This window comes from Ahaetulla prasina, chromosome 4 (genome assembly GCF_028640845.1).
Source record: "Ahaetulla prasina isolate Xishuangbanna chromosome 4, ASM2864084v1, whole genome shotgun sequence".
In the NCBI taxonomy this organism is placed as follows: domain Eukaryota; kingdom Metazoa; phylum Chordata; class Lepidosauria; order Squamata; family Colubridae; genus Ahaetulla; species Ahaetulla prasina.
Window position 1 is genome coordinate 93,624,583 of NC_080542.1, and position 15,666 is coordinate 93,640,248.

Genomic DNA, 15,666 nt, shown 5'->3' on the forward strand with positions numbered 1-15,666 from the left:
ACGTTCATCAAGGTACAACATTTACAACACAATTGATGGTCAATATATCAATATAAATCATAAGGATTGCCAGCAACAAGTTATAGTCATACAGTCATAAATGGAAAGAGATTGGTGTTGGGAACTATGAGACGATTAATAGTAGTGCAGATTCAGTAAATAGTTTGACAGTGTTGATGGAATTATTTGTTTAACAGAGTGATGGCCTTCGGGGAAAAACTGTTCTTGTGTCTAGTTGTTCTGGTGAGCAGTGCTCTATAGCGTCTTTTTGAGGGTAGGAGTTGAAACAGTTTATGTCCTGGATGCGAGGAGTCTGTAAATATTTTCACGGCCCTCTTCTTGATTCATGCAGTATACAGGTCCTCAATGGAAGGCAGGTTGGTAGCAATTATTTTTTCTGCAGTTCTAATTATCCTCTGAAGTCTGTGTTTTTCTTGTTGGGTTGCAGAACTGAACCAGACAGTTATAGAGGTGCAAATGATAGACTCAATAATTCCTCTGTAGAACTGAATCAGCAGCTCCTTGGGCAGTTTGAGCTTACTGAGTTGGAGCAGAAAGAACATTCTTTGTTGTCCTTTTTTAATGATGTTTTTGATGTTAGCTGTCCATTTTAGACCTTGCGATATGATAGAACCTAGAAATTTGAAGGTTTCTACTGTTGATACTGTGTTGTCTAGTATTGTGAGAGGTGGAAGTACGGAAGGGTTTCTCCTAAAGTCTACCACCATTTCTACGGTTTTCAGTGTGTTCAGTTCCAGATTGTTTTGGTTGCACCACAAGGCTAGTTGCTCGACCTCTCGTCTATATGCAGATGGGAGGTTGAGCAACTAGACTTGTGGTGCAACCAGAACAATCTTCAACTAAATATACTCAAAACCTTAGAAATGGTGATGGATTTTAAAAGAAAACCTCCTATACTTCCACCTCTTACAATACTGGACAACACAGTATCAACAGTAGAGTCCTTCAAGTTTCTAGGTTCTATCATATCTCAAGACTTAAAATGGACACCTAACATCAAAACATCATCAGAAAAGCTCAACAAAGAATGTTTTTTCTGTGCCAACTCAGAAAACTCAAACTGCCCAAGGAGCTGCTGATCCAGTTCTACAGAGGAATTATTGAGTCTGTCATTTGCACCTCTATAACTGTCTGGTTCGGTTCTGCAACCCAACAAGAAAGACACAGACTTCAGAGGATAAATAGAACTGCAGAAAAAACAATGGCTACCAACCTGCCTTCCACTGAGGATCTGTATACTACACAAGTCAAAAAGAAAACTGTGAAAATATCTACAGACCCCTCACATCCTGGACATAAATTGTTTCAACTTCTACCCTCAAAAAAACGTTAGACACACCAAAACAACTAGACACAATGACAGTTTTTTCCCGAATGCCATCACTCTGCTTAACAACTAATTCCCACAACACTGTCAAATAATTACTAAGACTATTACTATTATTCTTCTCTTCATTACTAGTATCTATCTCTTCCCACTTATTACTATAATTATGTTGCTTGTATCTTTCAATTTATATTGTTTTAATTTGTTTCCTAGTATGATTCGTTAGCTTATTAGTAACCTTGACTATCACTAAGTGTTTTATCTTTTTATTCTTGATGAATATATTTTATTTTCCTTATATACACTGAGAGCATATACACCAAAGACAAATTCCTTATGTGTCCAATCACACTTGCCAATAAAGAATTCTATTGTCTATTGTCCTTCATTCCAAAATTGCATTTATTTATTACATTAATATCTCACAGTAATGCCAACAATTTTACAGGAATAGAACATTAAAACATCTATTACTATTATTCTTGTGCCATATCCATCATTGGACATTAGTGACCATGTTGGCAATCCTATTTTTGTCAACAGCCATATGAAACAGTATTGCTGAGTTTTGTCCAAACCAGTCCCTTAAGTTTTGAAGCCATGATGTTCTTCTTCTGCCTGGACCTCATTTGCCTTCAATCTTTTCCTGGAGGATTAAGTGAAGGATGCTGTATTTTTTCTGGATGTCACATCACATGTCCGAAAGATTCTAACTTTAACTTTTTAATGGCTATGATGATTTCCCTTTGCTTTTCCAGGCGGCTTATCACCGCCTCAGTCGTGATTTTGTTAACCTAGCTTATACATAATAGCTGTCTGTAAATCCACATTTCAAATGCTTCTAGCTTCTGCAAGTGGTTTTCTGTCAGAGACCAACTCTCTGTAGAGCAGGATGGGAAAGATGTAACATCTGACAAGCCTGATTTTCAGTCTTAGGCTTATGTCGTGACTGCAGAAGACCTTTTTCATTTTGAAGAATGCTGTTTGAGCTTTCTCTATCCTTGTCTTTACTTCACTGATCATGTTCCAGCTTTCATGTAGATTAAAACAGAGGTACATGATTCTTTCAACTTTTTTTAGTGGTATTCCTTCCAAATTTATCAGTGGTAAATTAATGGGTTGTTTGCTGATGACCATGATCTTGGTTTTTGAGGTGTTAAGCTTCAAGCCATATTTTTCAGATATTTCTGAGACTGTGTTGATGAGGAGCTGAAGGTCTTCATGCTTACTGGCAAGCAGAACTGTATCATCAGCATATCTTAAATTGTTGATCTGAACACCATTTATTTTGAAGCCAGCATCAATGTTTTCCAGTGCTTCATTGAAAATTGACCAAGAGTAGATATTAAATAACACTGGAGACAGAATACAGCCCTGTCTGACCCCTCTTCGTATTTCTGCATCATCTGAGTATTTTTAGCCTAGATTCACATTTGCTGCCTGAAGCCCATATAGATTCTTTATGATTCAGATGTCTTTGTCATTTAGTCCCGCTTGTTTCAGGATTTATAATAGTTTGCTGTGTCTTATTTTATCGAATGCTTTTTCAAAATCGATGAAGCACATGTAAACATTGTGACTGACATCTCTACAGCACTGTACAAGAACCTGAATGCTGAATAGGGCATCTCGTGTACCAAGGTTGCTTCTGAAACCAAATAGTGTGTTACCAAGACATTCCTTAATTTTTTTGTATATTCTTGTGTGAATTATTCTCAAGAATATTTTCAGGGCATGACTCATTAAGGTTATTGTTCTTTATTTGGCACACTTTGCATTTTTGGACGGAGGATTGTCACAAAGGTTGACTTTAGCCAATCATTTGGTATCTTTCCTGTTTCATATATTTGATTAAAGAGTTGCAGTAAAAATTTCTTCCCATTGTCTTCCAGCAATTTTAAAATTTCTCATAGGATATCATAAGGTCCTATGGCTTTTCTTTTTTTTGCTATTTTTATTGTATGTTCAACCTCGTTCAAAGTGATGTTTGGTCCTGTTGTTATACTTCCCATATCAATATCACCCCTAGTGTCCTTAAAAAAAAAATCTATATACCAAATATATAACTTCTAAAAACAATTTTAAAAAACATGACTGTCCTCTAAAAGAGCTCCAACTATTTCCAGAAAGCAGTTAAAGTTGAGGCAACTTAATTAGCAGCAGGAAGTCATTCCAGAAGTCCAATGTTGCTTTTTAAAAAAATGTTGTTTCACTCGTTCATCCTTCACAAAATAGGGACATGCCAGATGTTTTTCCAGTAAGATAAATTTGGCCAATTTTATTGCATATTGCTACAAAAAGCTTTATAACTTACCAATTTAAATTGTGTCCACAATTTAATGCAGGGCTCATAGTAATACCATAGGTTGCTGCATTTTGGAGTGACTGAAACTTGCAAGTTGCCTTTAAAGGCAACCCCATGTAGAGCATATTCAATAATCAAGTGGTATATATGAGACACTATTCCTAGCTAGGACTGCAAAAGCTGGGCAAAGGCTTCCTGATCACTGCATCTACCAGTTGTTCAAGCAGGAGCCATTAACAGAATTCCAAAATTTCAGATCTGCTTCTTCATAGATAGTACTTTTCCATCAAAAGCTACCATTGGGACCAGGTAAACACTCTGGTGGATAAATAGTAAAACTGTCAGGCTAGTATTCAAGTCTAATTTTTTTTCTTGTACACAGACTGTTATTATTTTTAGATAACAGACGCAACCAATACATATATGGGTAGACATAAAGCTGAATACTATGACCCACCCAAAACCCCATAACAATAACCCACCCAAAACATCCATTGAGATCTAACAATACTTGACATTACAAACCCCATTCAAAAAGACCTGTTAAGCAGTAAGATGTATTGTTTCATCACTCTAGTGGACTTGACTCTGATTCTAAAGATAGAATCATGCCACCTATATTAATATAGCTAGCACAATAGTATTAGTATCTCAATTTGCAGTGAGCTGGAACTTTTCTGTAATAAAAAAAGAAAAGTGTTACCTGCCTGATGAATAAATCCAGCTGGAAGTGGGATGCATCAAAAGCATTCCTTTCCTTCCTTATAATGGCACAGCAAACTGTCTGCTGGGAAAAGTTTTGTCAGTAAATCTGTCTGCTAGGAAAAGTTTTGCTTTAGGGAAATTATCTTTTTTATTTATTATCTCTTTTATTCTTTAAACATGAAATTCAGTCAACTGACTATTTAAAAATGTATCACAAATATGACTGACTGGTGCTAATGGTTGATATGGGTTGCTGCCAGCAGCCTAGGTATCAACCAAGTATCTTCTTAAAATATATGATGTTCCAAGTAGCAGTTTTTTGCAGTTTCACTGGTGTTATTGCAGAAACTGTAATTTCTTGATGTGTTTTGTAAAATTCTTGGACCAAATGCCACGATGAAAATGGGTATCACCGTTAGATATTTCATCCATAGCCGTATAGTTTTGATGGCCAGGTCGCAATATTTCATGCTTTTTTCCCAATTCTTTTTCTTTGACTCTAACATCTCCTGTTACAGCGATATCAATAAACTATATGCTTCGGCCCTCGACAACTGTGATATCTGGTGTGTTATGTTCCAAATGACGATCCGTCTGTATTAGAAAGTCCCACAAGATACTGACTCATATTCGATAACTTTTTCCACTTTGGAAAGATATGTTGTATTTTTTACATAATGACCAGTGGACTAATTTAGGAACTCAATCAGTCTAGCTGTGTAATCAGTTTGAGCAATTTTGCTGCACTCACATATTAAGTATTAAACAGTTTCAACTTTGTCATTGCAAAATTGGCAGTTTGGATGGTTAGTGAATTTTTGTATCTTTGCTTTCATGGCATTAGTGCTTGTTCTTGGGCAGCAAGTATTAAACCTTCCATTTCTTTCTTGATTGTATTCATGCTTTTTTTCCAATTCTTTTTCTTTGACTCTGACGTCTCCTGTTACAGTGTATTACAGCATCTCCTGCTACAAGTATTAAACCTTCCATTTCTTTCTTGATTGTTCCTCTCTTAAGCCAGCCCATGTCAAGTCGTCACACTTTCCTTCAATGTTTTTCAAGTACTGTCCATGCAGAGCTTTGGTTTTCCATCCATTTAATCGGTCATCCAACTGTTTTCCCTTATATTCTGCCTTTGTTTCTGTTGTTCTGTTCTCTATTTCTGTTATAATGTTCTCCATTTTCACGGCCTGCAGTAATCTTTCGGTGTTCACATAATCATTCAAACGTTGTTTTTCTTCTTCTACAGTTTGATGGATTTGCAACTGCCCTCTGACCTCAATTCTTCTTGGCAGGTACAACCTGTCGGTGTCACTTCATGGATGTAAAGCATAGTACATATTAAAAAGTTTATGCGTTTTCCGATCCAGATTTTCCAGCAGCTGATCAATGTAGATCTTGTCAGTGGCAATTGCTTTTAAGTGCTTGCCTAGGTCTTTAGGCACCGCTCCCAATGCGCCAAGTACCACTGGAACCACCTGCACTAGTTTATGCCAGAGTCTCTGCAATTCGATTCTCAAATCTTGATATCTGGTGACTTTTTCAGTTCAGCCACAGTCCAATTGATTATTCCAGCTGGGTAGCGTATCAATGGAACTAATACATTAAAGGCTTTAATTATGTTTCCAGCATTCAGTTTTGATTTTAATATTTTACAGACCCTCTTTATGTATTCCTTTCTCATTGATTCTTTGACTTTTCCATTCAAGGTATTATCTGCTTCCAATATGCCTAGGTATTTGTAACCGTTATTCTTTATTAATGCTTTCACGATGCTTCCATTTCCCAGGTCTATTCCTTCTATTTTTTCCATTTTTCTTTGCTGCATTGATAGTATAGCACATTTTTCAAGTCCAAAGTTCATTCTGATGTTGCTGCTGAACAGTTGAATTGTGTTGAGTATTGATTCAAGTTCAGTGGGTTTTTTCCCATACAGTTTTAAGTCATCCATGTATAGTAGAGGGTTTATCCTGCCATGTTTATCTTGCCATGTTAGCTTGTTAGTTTATCTTGCCATGTTAGTTTATCTTGCCATGAGGGTTTATCTTGCCATGTTAGCTTGAGATTTATTTTTATGATGATGATGATGATGACATTATACACAGCAAACAAGATAACTATGCTGGATTTCATATCACAGTTCACTAGTCGAACACTTCCCAAGCGCTTAGGACTGAGTGATGTATCGGCGAATTATGCGAGCAGATCCCAGTCAGGTGGCCTACTGCAGCTGATCAATGTTGATCTTGTCAGTGACAATTGCTTGCCTAGGTCTTTAAGCACCGCTCACAGTGTGCCAAGTACCACTGGAACCATCTGCACTGGTTTATGCCAGAGTCTCTGCAATTCAATTCTCAAATCTTGATATCTGGTGAGTTTTTCAATTTGTTTCTCATCAATTCTGCTGTCACCAGGTATAGCAATGTCGACTATCCGCACTTTTTTCTTTTCCACAATCGTGATATCTGGGGTATTGTGTTCCAAAACTTTATCAGTCTGTATTCAGAAATCCCACAGTAGTTTTGCATGCTCATTTTCAATCACTTTTTCAGGCTTATGATCCCACCAGTTCTTTGCTACAGGCAGATGGTAGTTGTGACACAAGTTCCAGTGGACCATCTGTGCGACTGTGTTGTGACGTTGTTTGTAGTCCGTCTGAGCTATTGTCTTACAACAGCTCAGTATGTGATCAATGGTTTCATCCACTACTTTGCAGAGTCTGCATTTGGGATCATCAGCAGATTTTTCTATTCTGGCTTTGATTACACTTGTTCTAATGGCTTGTTCTTGGGCTGCAAGAATTAGGCCTTCTGTTTCTTTCTTCAATGTTCCGTTGGTCAGCCATAACCAGGTCTTTTCCTTATCTACTTTTCCTTGGATCTTTTCAAGGAACTGTCCATGCAGTGTTTTGTTATATCAGTTGTCAGCTCAAGCTTGCATCACTGTTTTCTTATATTGATACTTAGTTTGCCGTACTTTTAGTAGCTTCCTCTTGTTGACCTCCATCAAAGCTGGTTCAACACTCTCTTTCATATAATCTGCCAGAGCATGTTTCTCTTCTTCAACTTGCAAAAGTCCTCTGCTGCCTATCTTTCTGGGCAAATATAGCCTTCTTCTTCTTCTTCTTCTTCTTCTTCTTCTTCTTCTTCTTCTTCTTCTTCTTCTTCTTCTTCTTCTTCTTCTTCTTCTTCTTCTTCTTCTTCTTCTTCTTCTTCTTCTTCTTCTTCTTCTTCCTCCTATTATTATTATTATTATTATTAATTAATTAATTAATTAATTATGAAACTCAGTCAACTGAACATTCAAAAATTTATCACAAATACCAATGACTGGTGCTAATGGTTGATACCGGTAGCTGCCAGCAACCAAGTACTGTTTTATGATATACAATGTTCCAAGTAGCACAATTTTTTGCAGTTCCCCTGGTGTTACTGCAGGAAGCTGCAATTTGTTGGTGTATCTCATAAAATTCTTGGACATGGTACCAAGTGCCCTGATGACAATGGGTATCACTGTTACATGTTTCATTCAATTTCATCCAGATGCTGCATCATCATCATCATCATCATCATTTCCTACTTGAAAACCATCATGGATCCGCTATTAGACCCCTTGCAATTTGCATACCGAGCAAACAGATCAACAGATGATGCTGTTAATATGGCTCTGCACTACATCCTACAGCATCTTGAGTCTCCAAAGACCTATGCAAGGATCCTTTTTGTAGACTTTAGTTCAGCATTCAATACCATCATTCCAGACATTCTTCTAACTAAGCTAAACCAGCTACAGGTACCGGAACAGACTTGTAAGTGGATCACAAGCTTCCTAACAAACAGGAAGCAGCAGGTGAAGCTAAGCAAGATCACATCAAATACCTGTACAATTAGCACAGGGCCCCCCCAAGGCTATGTGCTCTCCCCACTTCTCTTCTCTCTGTATACCAATGACTGCATCTCCAATGCTCCATCTGTTAAGCTACTGAAGTTTGCAGATGACACAACAGTGATTGGTCTCATTCGAGACAATGACGAATCTGCATATAGACGAGAGGTTGAACGACTAGCCTTGTGGTGCAACCAAAACAATCTGGAACTGAACACACTCAAAACCGTAGAAATGGTGGTAGACTTTAGGAGAAACCCTTCCATACTTCCACCTCTCACAATACTAGACAACACAGTATCAACGGTAGAAACCTTCAAATTTCTAGGTTCTATCATATCGCAAGATCTAAAATGGACAGCTAACATCAAAAACATCATTTAAAAAGGACAGCAAAGAATGTTCTTTCTGTGCCAACTCAGTAAGCTCAAACTGCCCAAGGAGCTGCTGATTCAGTTCTACAGAAGAATTATTGAGTCTGTCATTTGTACCTCTATAACTGTCTGGTTCGGTTCTGCAACCCAACAAGAAAAACATAGACTTCAGAGGATAATTAGAACTGCAGAAAAAATAATTGCTACCAACCTGCCTTCCATTGAGGACCTGTATACTGCACGAATCAAGAAGAGGGCCGTGAAAATATTTACAGACTCCTCGCATCCAGGACATAAACTGTTTCAACTCCTACCCTCAAAACGACGCTATAGAGCACTGCACACCAGAACAACTAGACACAAGAACAGTTTTTTCCCGAAGGCCATCACTCTGCTAAACAAATAATTCCATCAACACTGTCAAACTATTTACTGAATCTGCACTACTATTAATCTTCTCATAGTTCCCATCACCAATCTCTTTCCATTTATGACTGTATGACTATAACTTGTTGCTGGCAATCCTTATGATTTATATTGATATATTGACCATCAATTGTGTTGTAAATGTTGTACCTTGATGAACGTATCTTTTTTTTTTTATGTACACTGAGAGCATATGCACCAAGACAAATTCCTTGTGTGTCCAATCACACTTGGCCAATAAAAAAAATTCAATTCTATTCTATTCTATCATCATCATCATCATCATCATTATATCAACATACAATATTATAGAACACCACATTGCAATTTTCTTTTCAGCTTCCTATGCTATCACCTTCCCTATCTACTTACCTTAAAGTTTGTTCGATTTAATTTGCTACTTGCATTGATTTTTAACATGTGCTTCTTCAGAGAAAGGAGTCCTCTTTGTACAGTACCTTAATTCAGCAGTCTCAAAAGTAAAATAGCTACATGAAGAGAAACAACCATTCACCATGTGATATTAAATAGGGACATATGCAAGAACATTTTGGACAGAACAAACAAAATTACATTCCAGTATGGAATATAGTATGGAATATTATAGAGACAAAGTTACCCAGCCTGCATATAAGTCTCTGCTTCTATTTCCAGATTTCAGTATCAGTCCAAATCTTTTGGAAGCAATTGGATGAAAGCTTCAAAGTAATAGGAAACAAAATTAACCAATGAGCTTTTCTCTTTCTCTTTCTTCTAATTTCCATATATTCAGCTGGAACATCTAAAAGACAGCTGTACCTGAGTTTGCTTCAGCATGAATTCACTTTTCCATAAAGCCTAGAACGGGGTGGGTAATAAATTTTTTTCAAGGAGCCAGATGAAAAAATGGGACTGTTGTGAAGGGCCACCTCATTTGTCTCCTCACACCAATATCTCCCTGCCACTGACTCTTCACTACCTACAGCCCAACTCCTTCACTCCTGATGCACTGATACTTCTGCCACCAACACCCTGACTATCAACATCGCAGAATAGACAGGAACAGCTAAAGGGCCAGATGGGGCCTGTGAGCCAAAAAATGTCCATATCTGACCTAGAATCTCAGAAAAAGCAAATCTGTCTGGATTGTACTCATTCAATGAAGCACAAGTATAACATTTAGATATTGTGGCAGAACACACGAGGTTCAGAGTATGAATTAAATTCACAGGCCTATCCTCTACTTTAGGAAAAATACAACTGCAAACCATTTTTGCAAATGTTGCCAAGAAAGTTGCACAATCTTGAGTCTAAGCCATTGCCAGGAGTCAAAACGTACTTGAAATATATAGCTAACACTAGGCAAGGAAAACCAATTCTCTCCACGTATTTTATCTTTTATGTTCAGAGTATTAAACATTATAGATAACACTCATTTAGCTATCATTCATTGACCATTTAAAGCAGGGGTGTCAAACTCATCTCGTCACGGCGGCATCAAGTGATGTAGTGGAACTTTTTCCCCTTTGCTACACCGGGCGTGGCCAGCGCATGATACATCAAGATTGGGAGTTTGACAGCCCTGGTTTAAAGTAACAATAGTGCTGTAAAAGGAAACTTATGATTGGCCTTCAAAATTATGGCTGTCACCGATTCCCAATGGTCACATGATTGCAGTTTTGGGCACTTGATAAAGGCATACATTTATGGCCATCCTACAGTCAAGTGATCACCATTTATGAACTTCATAGCAGGCTTTCAACAAAGTCAGTAAGAAGTTGCAAATTATAGTCACATGACCACATACACCTACCATAATTTGTTTAATCACAGCTGTAACTAAATCAGCATGGTCATCTGATGTTTCTCTTAACAATTCTTAGCAAAGGAGTTGTTTATCTCAATTGTGGTTGGTGAAGACTATACATAAGCATAATTTAAGCCAATGGATTGTTTAAATCACCATTGGTTAAAAAAATAGCTACACTTACTTATCTCAACCCAAATATTTTCATTTGCCCTAAGGATGTAATATTTTAATATGTGAATATTCATTGTGCTATAAGGGACACAGTGGCTCAGGGGCTAGGACGTTGAGCTTGTCGATCGAAAGGTCGGCAGCTCGGCGGTTCGAATCCCTAGCGCTGCCGTGTAACGGGGTGAGCTCCCGTTACTTGTCCCAGCTTCTGCCAACCTAGCAGTTTCAAAAGCATGTAAAAATGCAAGTAGAAAAAATAGGGACCACCTTTGGTGGGAAGGTAACAGTGTTCTGTGCGTCTTTGGCATTGAGTCATGCCGGCCACATGACCATGGAGACATCTTCGGACAGTGCTGGCTCTTCGGCTTTGAAACGGAGATGAGCACCACCCTCTAGAGTTCAGCAACAACTAGCACGTATGTGCGAGGGGAACCTTTACCTTTACCTTTTTATACATTGTGCTATAACATAATGTTTGTTGGCTCATTTTTTGTGTTTTATGTTAATCTAAGTTTTGTGATTTGTGGTCATGTTTTAAAATTAACATTTGTGACCAAGTCAGCAAAAAATATTAAAAGGACCACTGACCTTATTATAGTTTTATTTCATTTAATTTTATTCACATTATATTGAAATAAAGAAAGATATAGTTAATAGCATTACTGTCTTATCAAATACTAAATAATTTACTCTTTGTAAATATCATTAAATTTACACTGATAACACTCTCTGAAATAGAGGCAGATAGTCCTAAATCTTAAATGCATATCTTTGGTTTATTACAATGAACAATAATGATACTGTTTGAGCCATCAACAATTTCAGACCAATGTAGCCTAATGAGATGGTAAGGAAAGCCATATTTATAGAAAAGGGACATTGTCTTGACTGAACGTTCATTTTCTGTGTGCTGCGAGGATAATCCATGGATGGGTTATTCCACTCCTCTGCTGACTGCGGGTCAGGGAAGTCCATATCAAGCGTGCCTCTGCAGCTCTGCCAAAGTCCTATCAGAGTTCTCAAGGCAGGCAGGAGACCAGGAAATGACTTCAGCAATCCAAGTTAGACTTTGCCTGACTCAGAGAATGCCAGAAAGCAGATCCTTTATATAGGCCATGGGGTGTGGCTCCATGACTCAGCACTTATCCAGGCCTGCCCCTCCCTTCTTTTTGCTGATGTCGCCTCTCTACTCTCCGGAAGCGAGGATCTCTCCAGCCTCCAGCTGTTGGTAATTTAGCTCATGACTGGCTTCACATTCTTCAGGCTCACATGCTGTGGGGGAGGGGTTTAGTTGCTCCGTTTGCCTGGGCATGATGCCAGGACTGGGGGCTGAAGGCACGTCAGGCCCTTTGTCTTGCTCGGCCTGTCCGGGCATGGTGCCAGGGCTGGGGGCTAGAGGCATTCCAGGACATTCTTCTGAACTATCAGCGTCCAGCAGGAGATAAGAGGGGCCCGGCTGCGGCAGGGGGAGCGAGTGAGACACAACACTTAGCTTCTGCTAGATACTGAGTGCTGTTTCTTTAAATTATTTCTTAATCCCGCTTTCCCTGCTCATGTGCCTGTCAGTTTGTTTCACGAAGGCGTAGATTTTTTGTAATTGTGTAAGAATGGAATAAAACTCACCCTGGGGCCCCGAACAGGAAGCCAATGGGCGGGCTGGATTATCCTCACAGCGCCCAGAAAATGGACATTCAGACAAGACAACGTCCCTTTTCCAGTGCGCTGCTTGGATAATCCATGGATGGGATATACCCAAGCTTACTTATGATGGGCGGGAGGCTGGGTGACCTCCAGACCCTGGGGGAGTGTACACTCTGCATCGTCCAAATGCAGCCTTGGCCGAGGCAGAATTGTCCAATTTGTAATGCCGTATAAATGGTGACAAAGATGACCAAGTGGCCGCCCTACAAATGTCATCTACAGAAGCCTGTGTTGACCAAGTTGCTGTCGTTGCTGCACTGCAAGTTGAATTTGCCAATATCCTTCTTGGCAAAGATTTGGCCCTGAGTTCATACGCTTTTGCAAGGCAGGCTTTCAACCAATGTCCCAAAGTTGAAAATGAGACTTTCTTGCCCATCGATGAAGGATGAAAGGACACCAAAAGAACTGTCAAAATGATGCAGTTCATTTAATGTACCTGCGGAGAGCCCTCCTAACGTCCAAGATGTGCCATTTTTCTTCCAGCGGATGGGTAGGAGCTGGGCAAAAGTCTGGTAAAATGAGCTCCTGAGCACGGTGAAAATAAAAATTCACCTTGGGCAGAAAGGAGGGATCCAACCACAGTACCACTCTGTCTGAATGAAATATGCAGAGGTCCTTTCGAATGGATAAGGCCATCAGTTCAGATATCCTCCTGGCAGATGTAATGGCCAGGAGAAAGGAGACCTTGAGTGTCCGAAATTGTAGGCTTATAGAGTCCAATAGTTCGAAAGGCAAATCCATAAGGGTTTGAAGCACCAAAGGGAGCTCCCATGTAGGGTAGTGATGAACCACCGGAGGGCGAAGGTTAATAGCTCCCTGGAGAAATGGATGAACCCTTGGATGGTAGGCAAGTGTTCGGTGAGAATCCCCAAGCAGGACCGTAGACAAAGCTGCAACTTGTCTGTGCAGTGTTGTTGGTGCTAAACCTTTGTCAAATCCTGATTGCAGGAAATCAGGTACCTCAGGCACAGACGCCGAGGTGTCCTTGGAACACCAGAAACAAAAGAAACACCATGAGGCGTTATAAATGCGGTTAGTTGACTGTCACCTAGATCCCCACTACTGTAGGAGTAAATGTTATCTTCAGGGCTGCACGAGGAACCTGAAGTCCATGAGCCAGTGCAGACTGGGATATGTTAGGAACATGAAAAACCTCTCCTCAGGATTCAACTGATTGGTATTGATGTTGGCGACTAGTGCCACCCAGTGACCAATTTTGATGTGTAAAGTTTTTTATATTTAAAACACATTAAAATGAAAGACAAAACATAAAGCATTTATATAGATATCACTGTTTATCAGCTATTCAAGACAGTCCTTTCCTATTATTTACACATATTTTAGTTTTATCTTACTCTACTTTCATTTATCTACTGTTCCTATTTTCTAACCATTCATACCATTTGCTCTAGACCTTATAATATTCTGTGTCCTCTTTGTCTTTAATTTCTTTTGTAAGTTTGTCCATCTCTGCACATTCTAATATTTTTTAATTAGTTCTTTCTCTGTTGGTGGATTTTCATTCTTCCAATTTTGGGCTTAGGCTATACGTGCTGCTGTTAATATATGGAGTATTAAATATTGCGTATCGTTTGTATAATTTTCTGTTGGTATCCCTAATAAAAATTGTTCTGGCTCTCCCTTTATTGGTTTTCTGTATTATTTCCTGTAACCACTTTTTAATTTTGGCTCAGAATTATTTCGCCACTGGGCAGGTCCACCAGAGATGATAATATGTTCCGTAATTGCTCTTGCATTTCCAACACTTTGGTGAGTTATTGGGGAACATCTTTGCTATTCTGGCTGGTGGTAGATGCCATCTATGGAACATTTTCATCTGGTTTTCCTTGTATGCTGTCGATATTGTCAATTTCATGTTTGTTCTCCATATCTTTTCCCACTTCTCTAATTCTATTGTATGGTTAAAGTTTCTTGCCCATTAAACATGGTATCTTTCACTATTTCCTCTTCCATTTTATACCGTAACAAGAAATTGTATGTTTTACTAATTAATTTTTGGTCCTTTCCATATATTATTTTATCCAATCCATTTTGTTCCAATTGAATCTGATTAGTTTTAGAATCTTCTAAATATTTTTATCTGATTTGGAGATACGTCCACCATTCGACTTGTCTATTCAGATCTTGTTCCAATTCTTGTTTTGTTTTTAATTTTCCCAGTTCATTTAATATATCTCTGTATCTAATTATTTTAGTCTCATTTATTAAATTTGAGTATGTTAGTATTGGGGGAGGCCCAAAATGGTATATTCATATAATGCTATTTTTTTATTTTATTCCAAATTAATAGTAATGAATTTCTAATTGTGTCTTTTAAAATACCCGTGGGTTTTGTATTTTTTACCCCACAAGAATGCATGCCATCCTACGTGTAAATCATGGCCTTTTATTGTTAGGATTCTTTTATTTCCCAGCTCCATCCATTCTTTTAACCATGGCAGGCATGCTGCTTGATAATAAATTTCCCAGTCTGGTAGGGCTACTCCTTCTCTATCCTTAGTATCCTGTAGTGTTTTCAATCTGATCCTAGATTTTTGTCCTTGCCATATACATTTTGAGGTCAATCTGTTTAATGAATCAAAGAAACTTTTTTCTATTCTTATCGGTATAACACTCTCCCCATCCATTAAATTTGTAAGTTTTTCCAATTTTCCAGATCTTTCCCAATTTGCTGTATTAATTTATCATAATGATTTTTTTTAATTGAGGAGCCTCTTGATGTTAACCAAATCTCTAAATATTTTTTTTATCTGAATGTTCGTGTTATTTTCTAATTCTATCCCGTTTTTTGTAAGGTTTTTTGTTAATAATTTAGATTTCTTCCTATTAATTTTTAAGCCTGCTACTATGCCAAATTCTTCTATTTTTTTGATCAGTTTGGGGTCTGATTTTAAGGGTTCCTCAATAATAAAAATCATATCATCAGCAAAGGCTTGCAATTTGT

At 38.3% G+C, this 15,666-nt stretch overlaps 1 protein-coding gene and 1 long non-coding RNA gene across 4 annotated transcripts in view; one reads left to right on the top strand and one right to left on the bottom strand.

Annotated features, from left to right (window-relative positions):
• RBMS3 (RNA binding motif single stranded interacting protein 3) overlaps positions 1 to 15,666 on the bottom strand; it is a 783,951-nt gene that overhangs the window by 633,570 nt on the left and 134,715 nt on the right. The gene's annotated exons all lie outside the window — the stretch shown is intronic.
• The window catches only part of LOC131197175 (uncharacterized), a 48,397-nt gene that overhangs the window by 13,552 nt on the left and 19,179 nt on the right, over positions 1 to 15,666 (top strand). The window contains exon 3 of one of the 2 annotated variants that reach the window (XR_009154898.1): positions 4,877 to 5,002. The exons of the other annotated variant lie outside the window; for it this stretch is intronic. This is a non-coding gene — a long non-coding RNA (uncharacterized LOC131197175). Of the gene's footprint in view, positions 1 to 4,876; positions 5,003 to 15,666 lie in introns of those variants that run through there. 2 annotated transcript variants of the gene reach the window in all.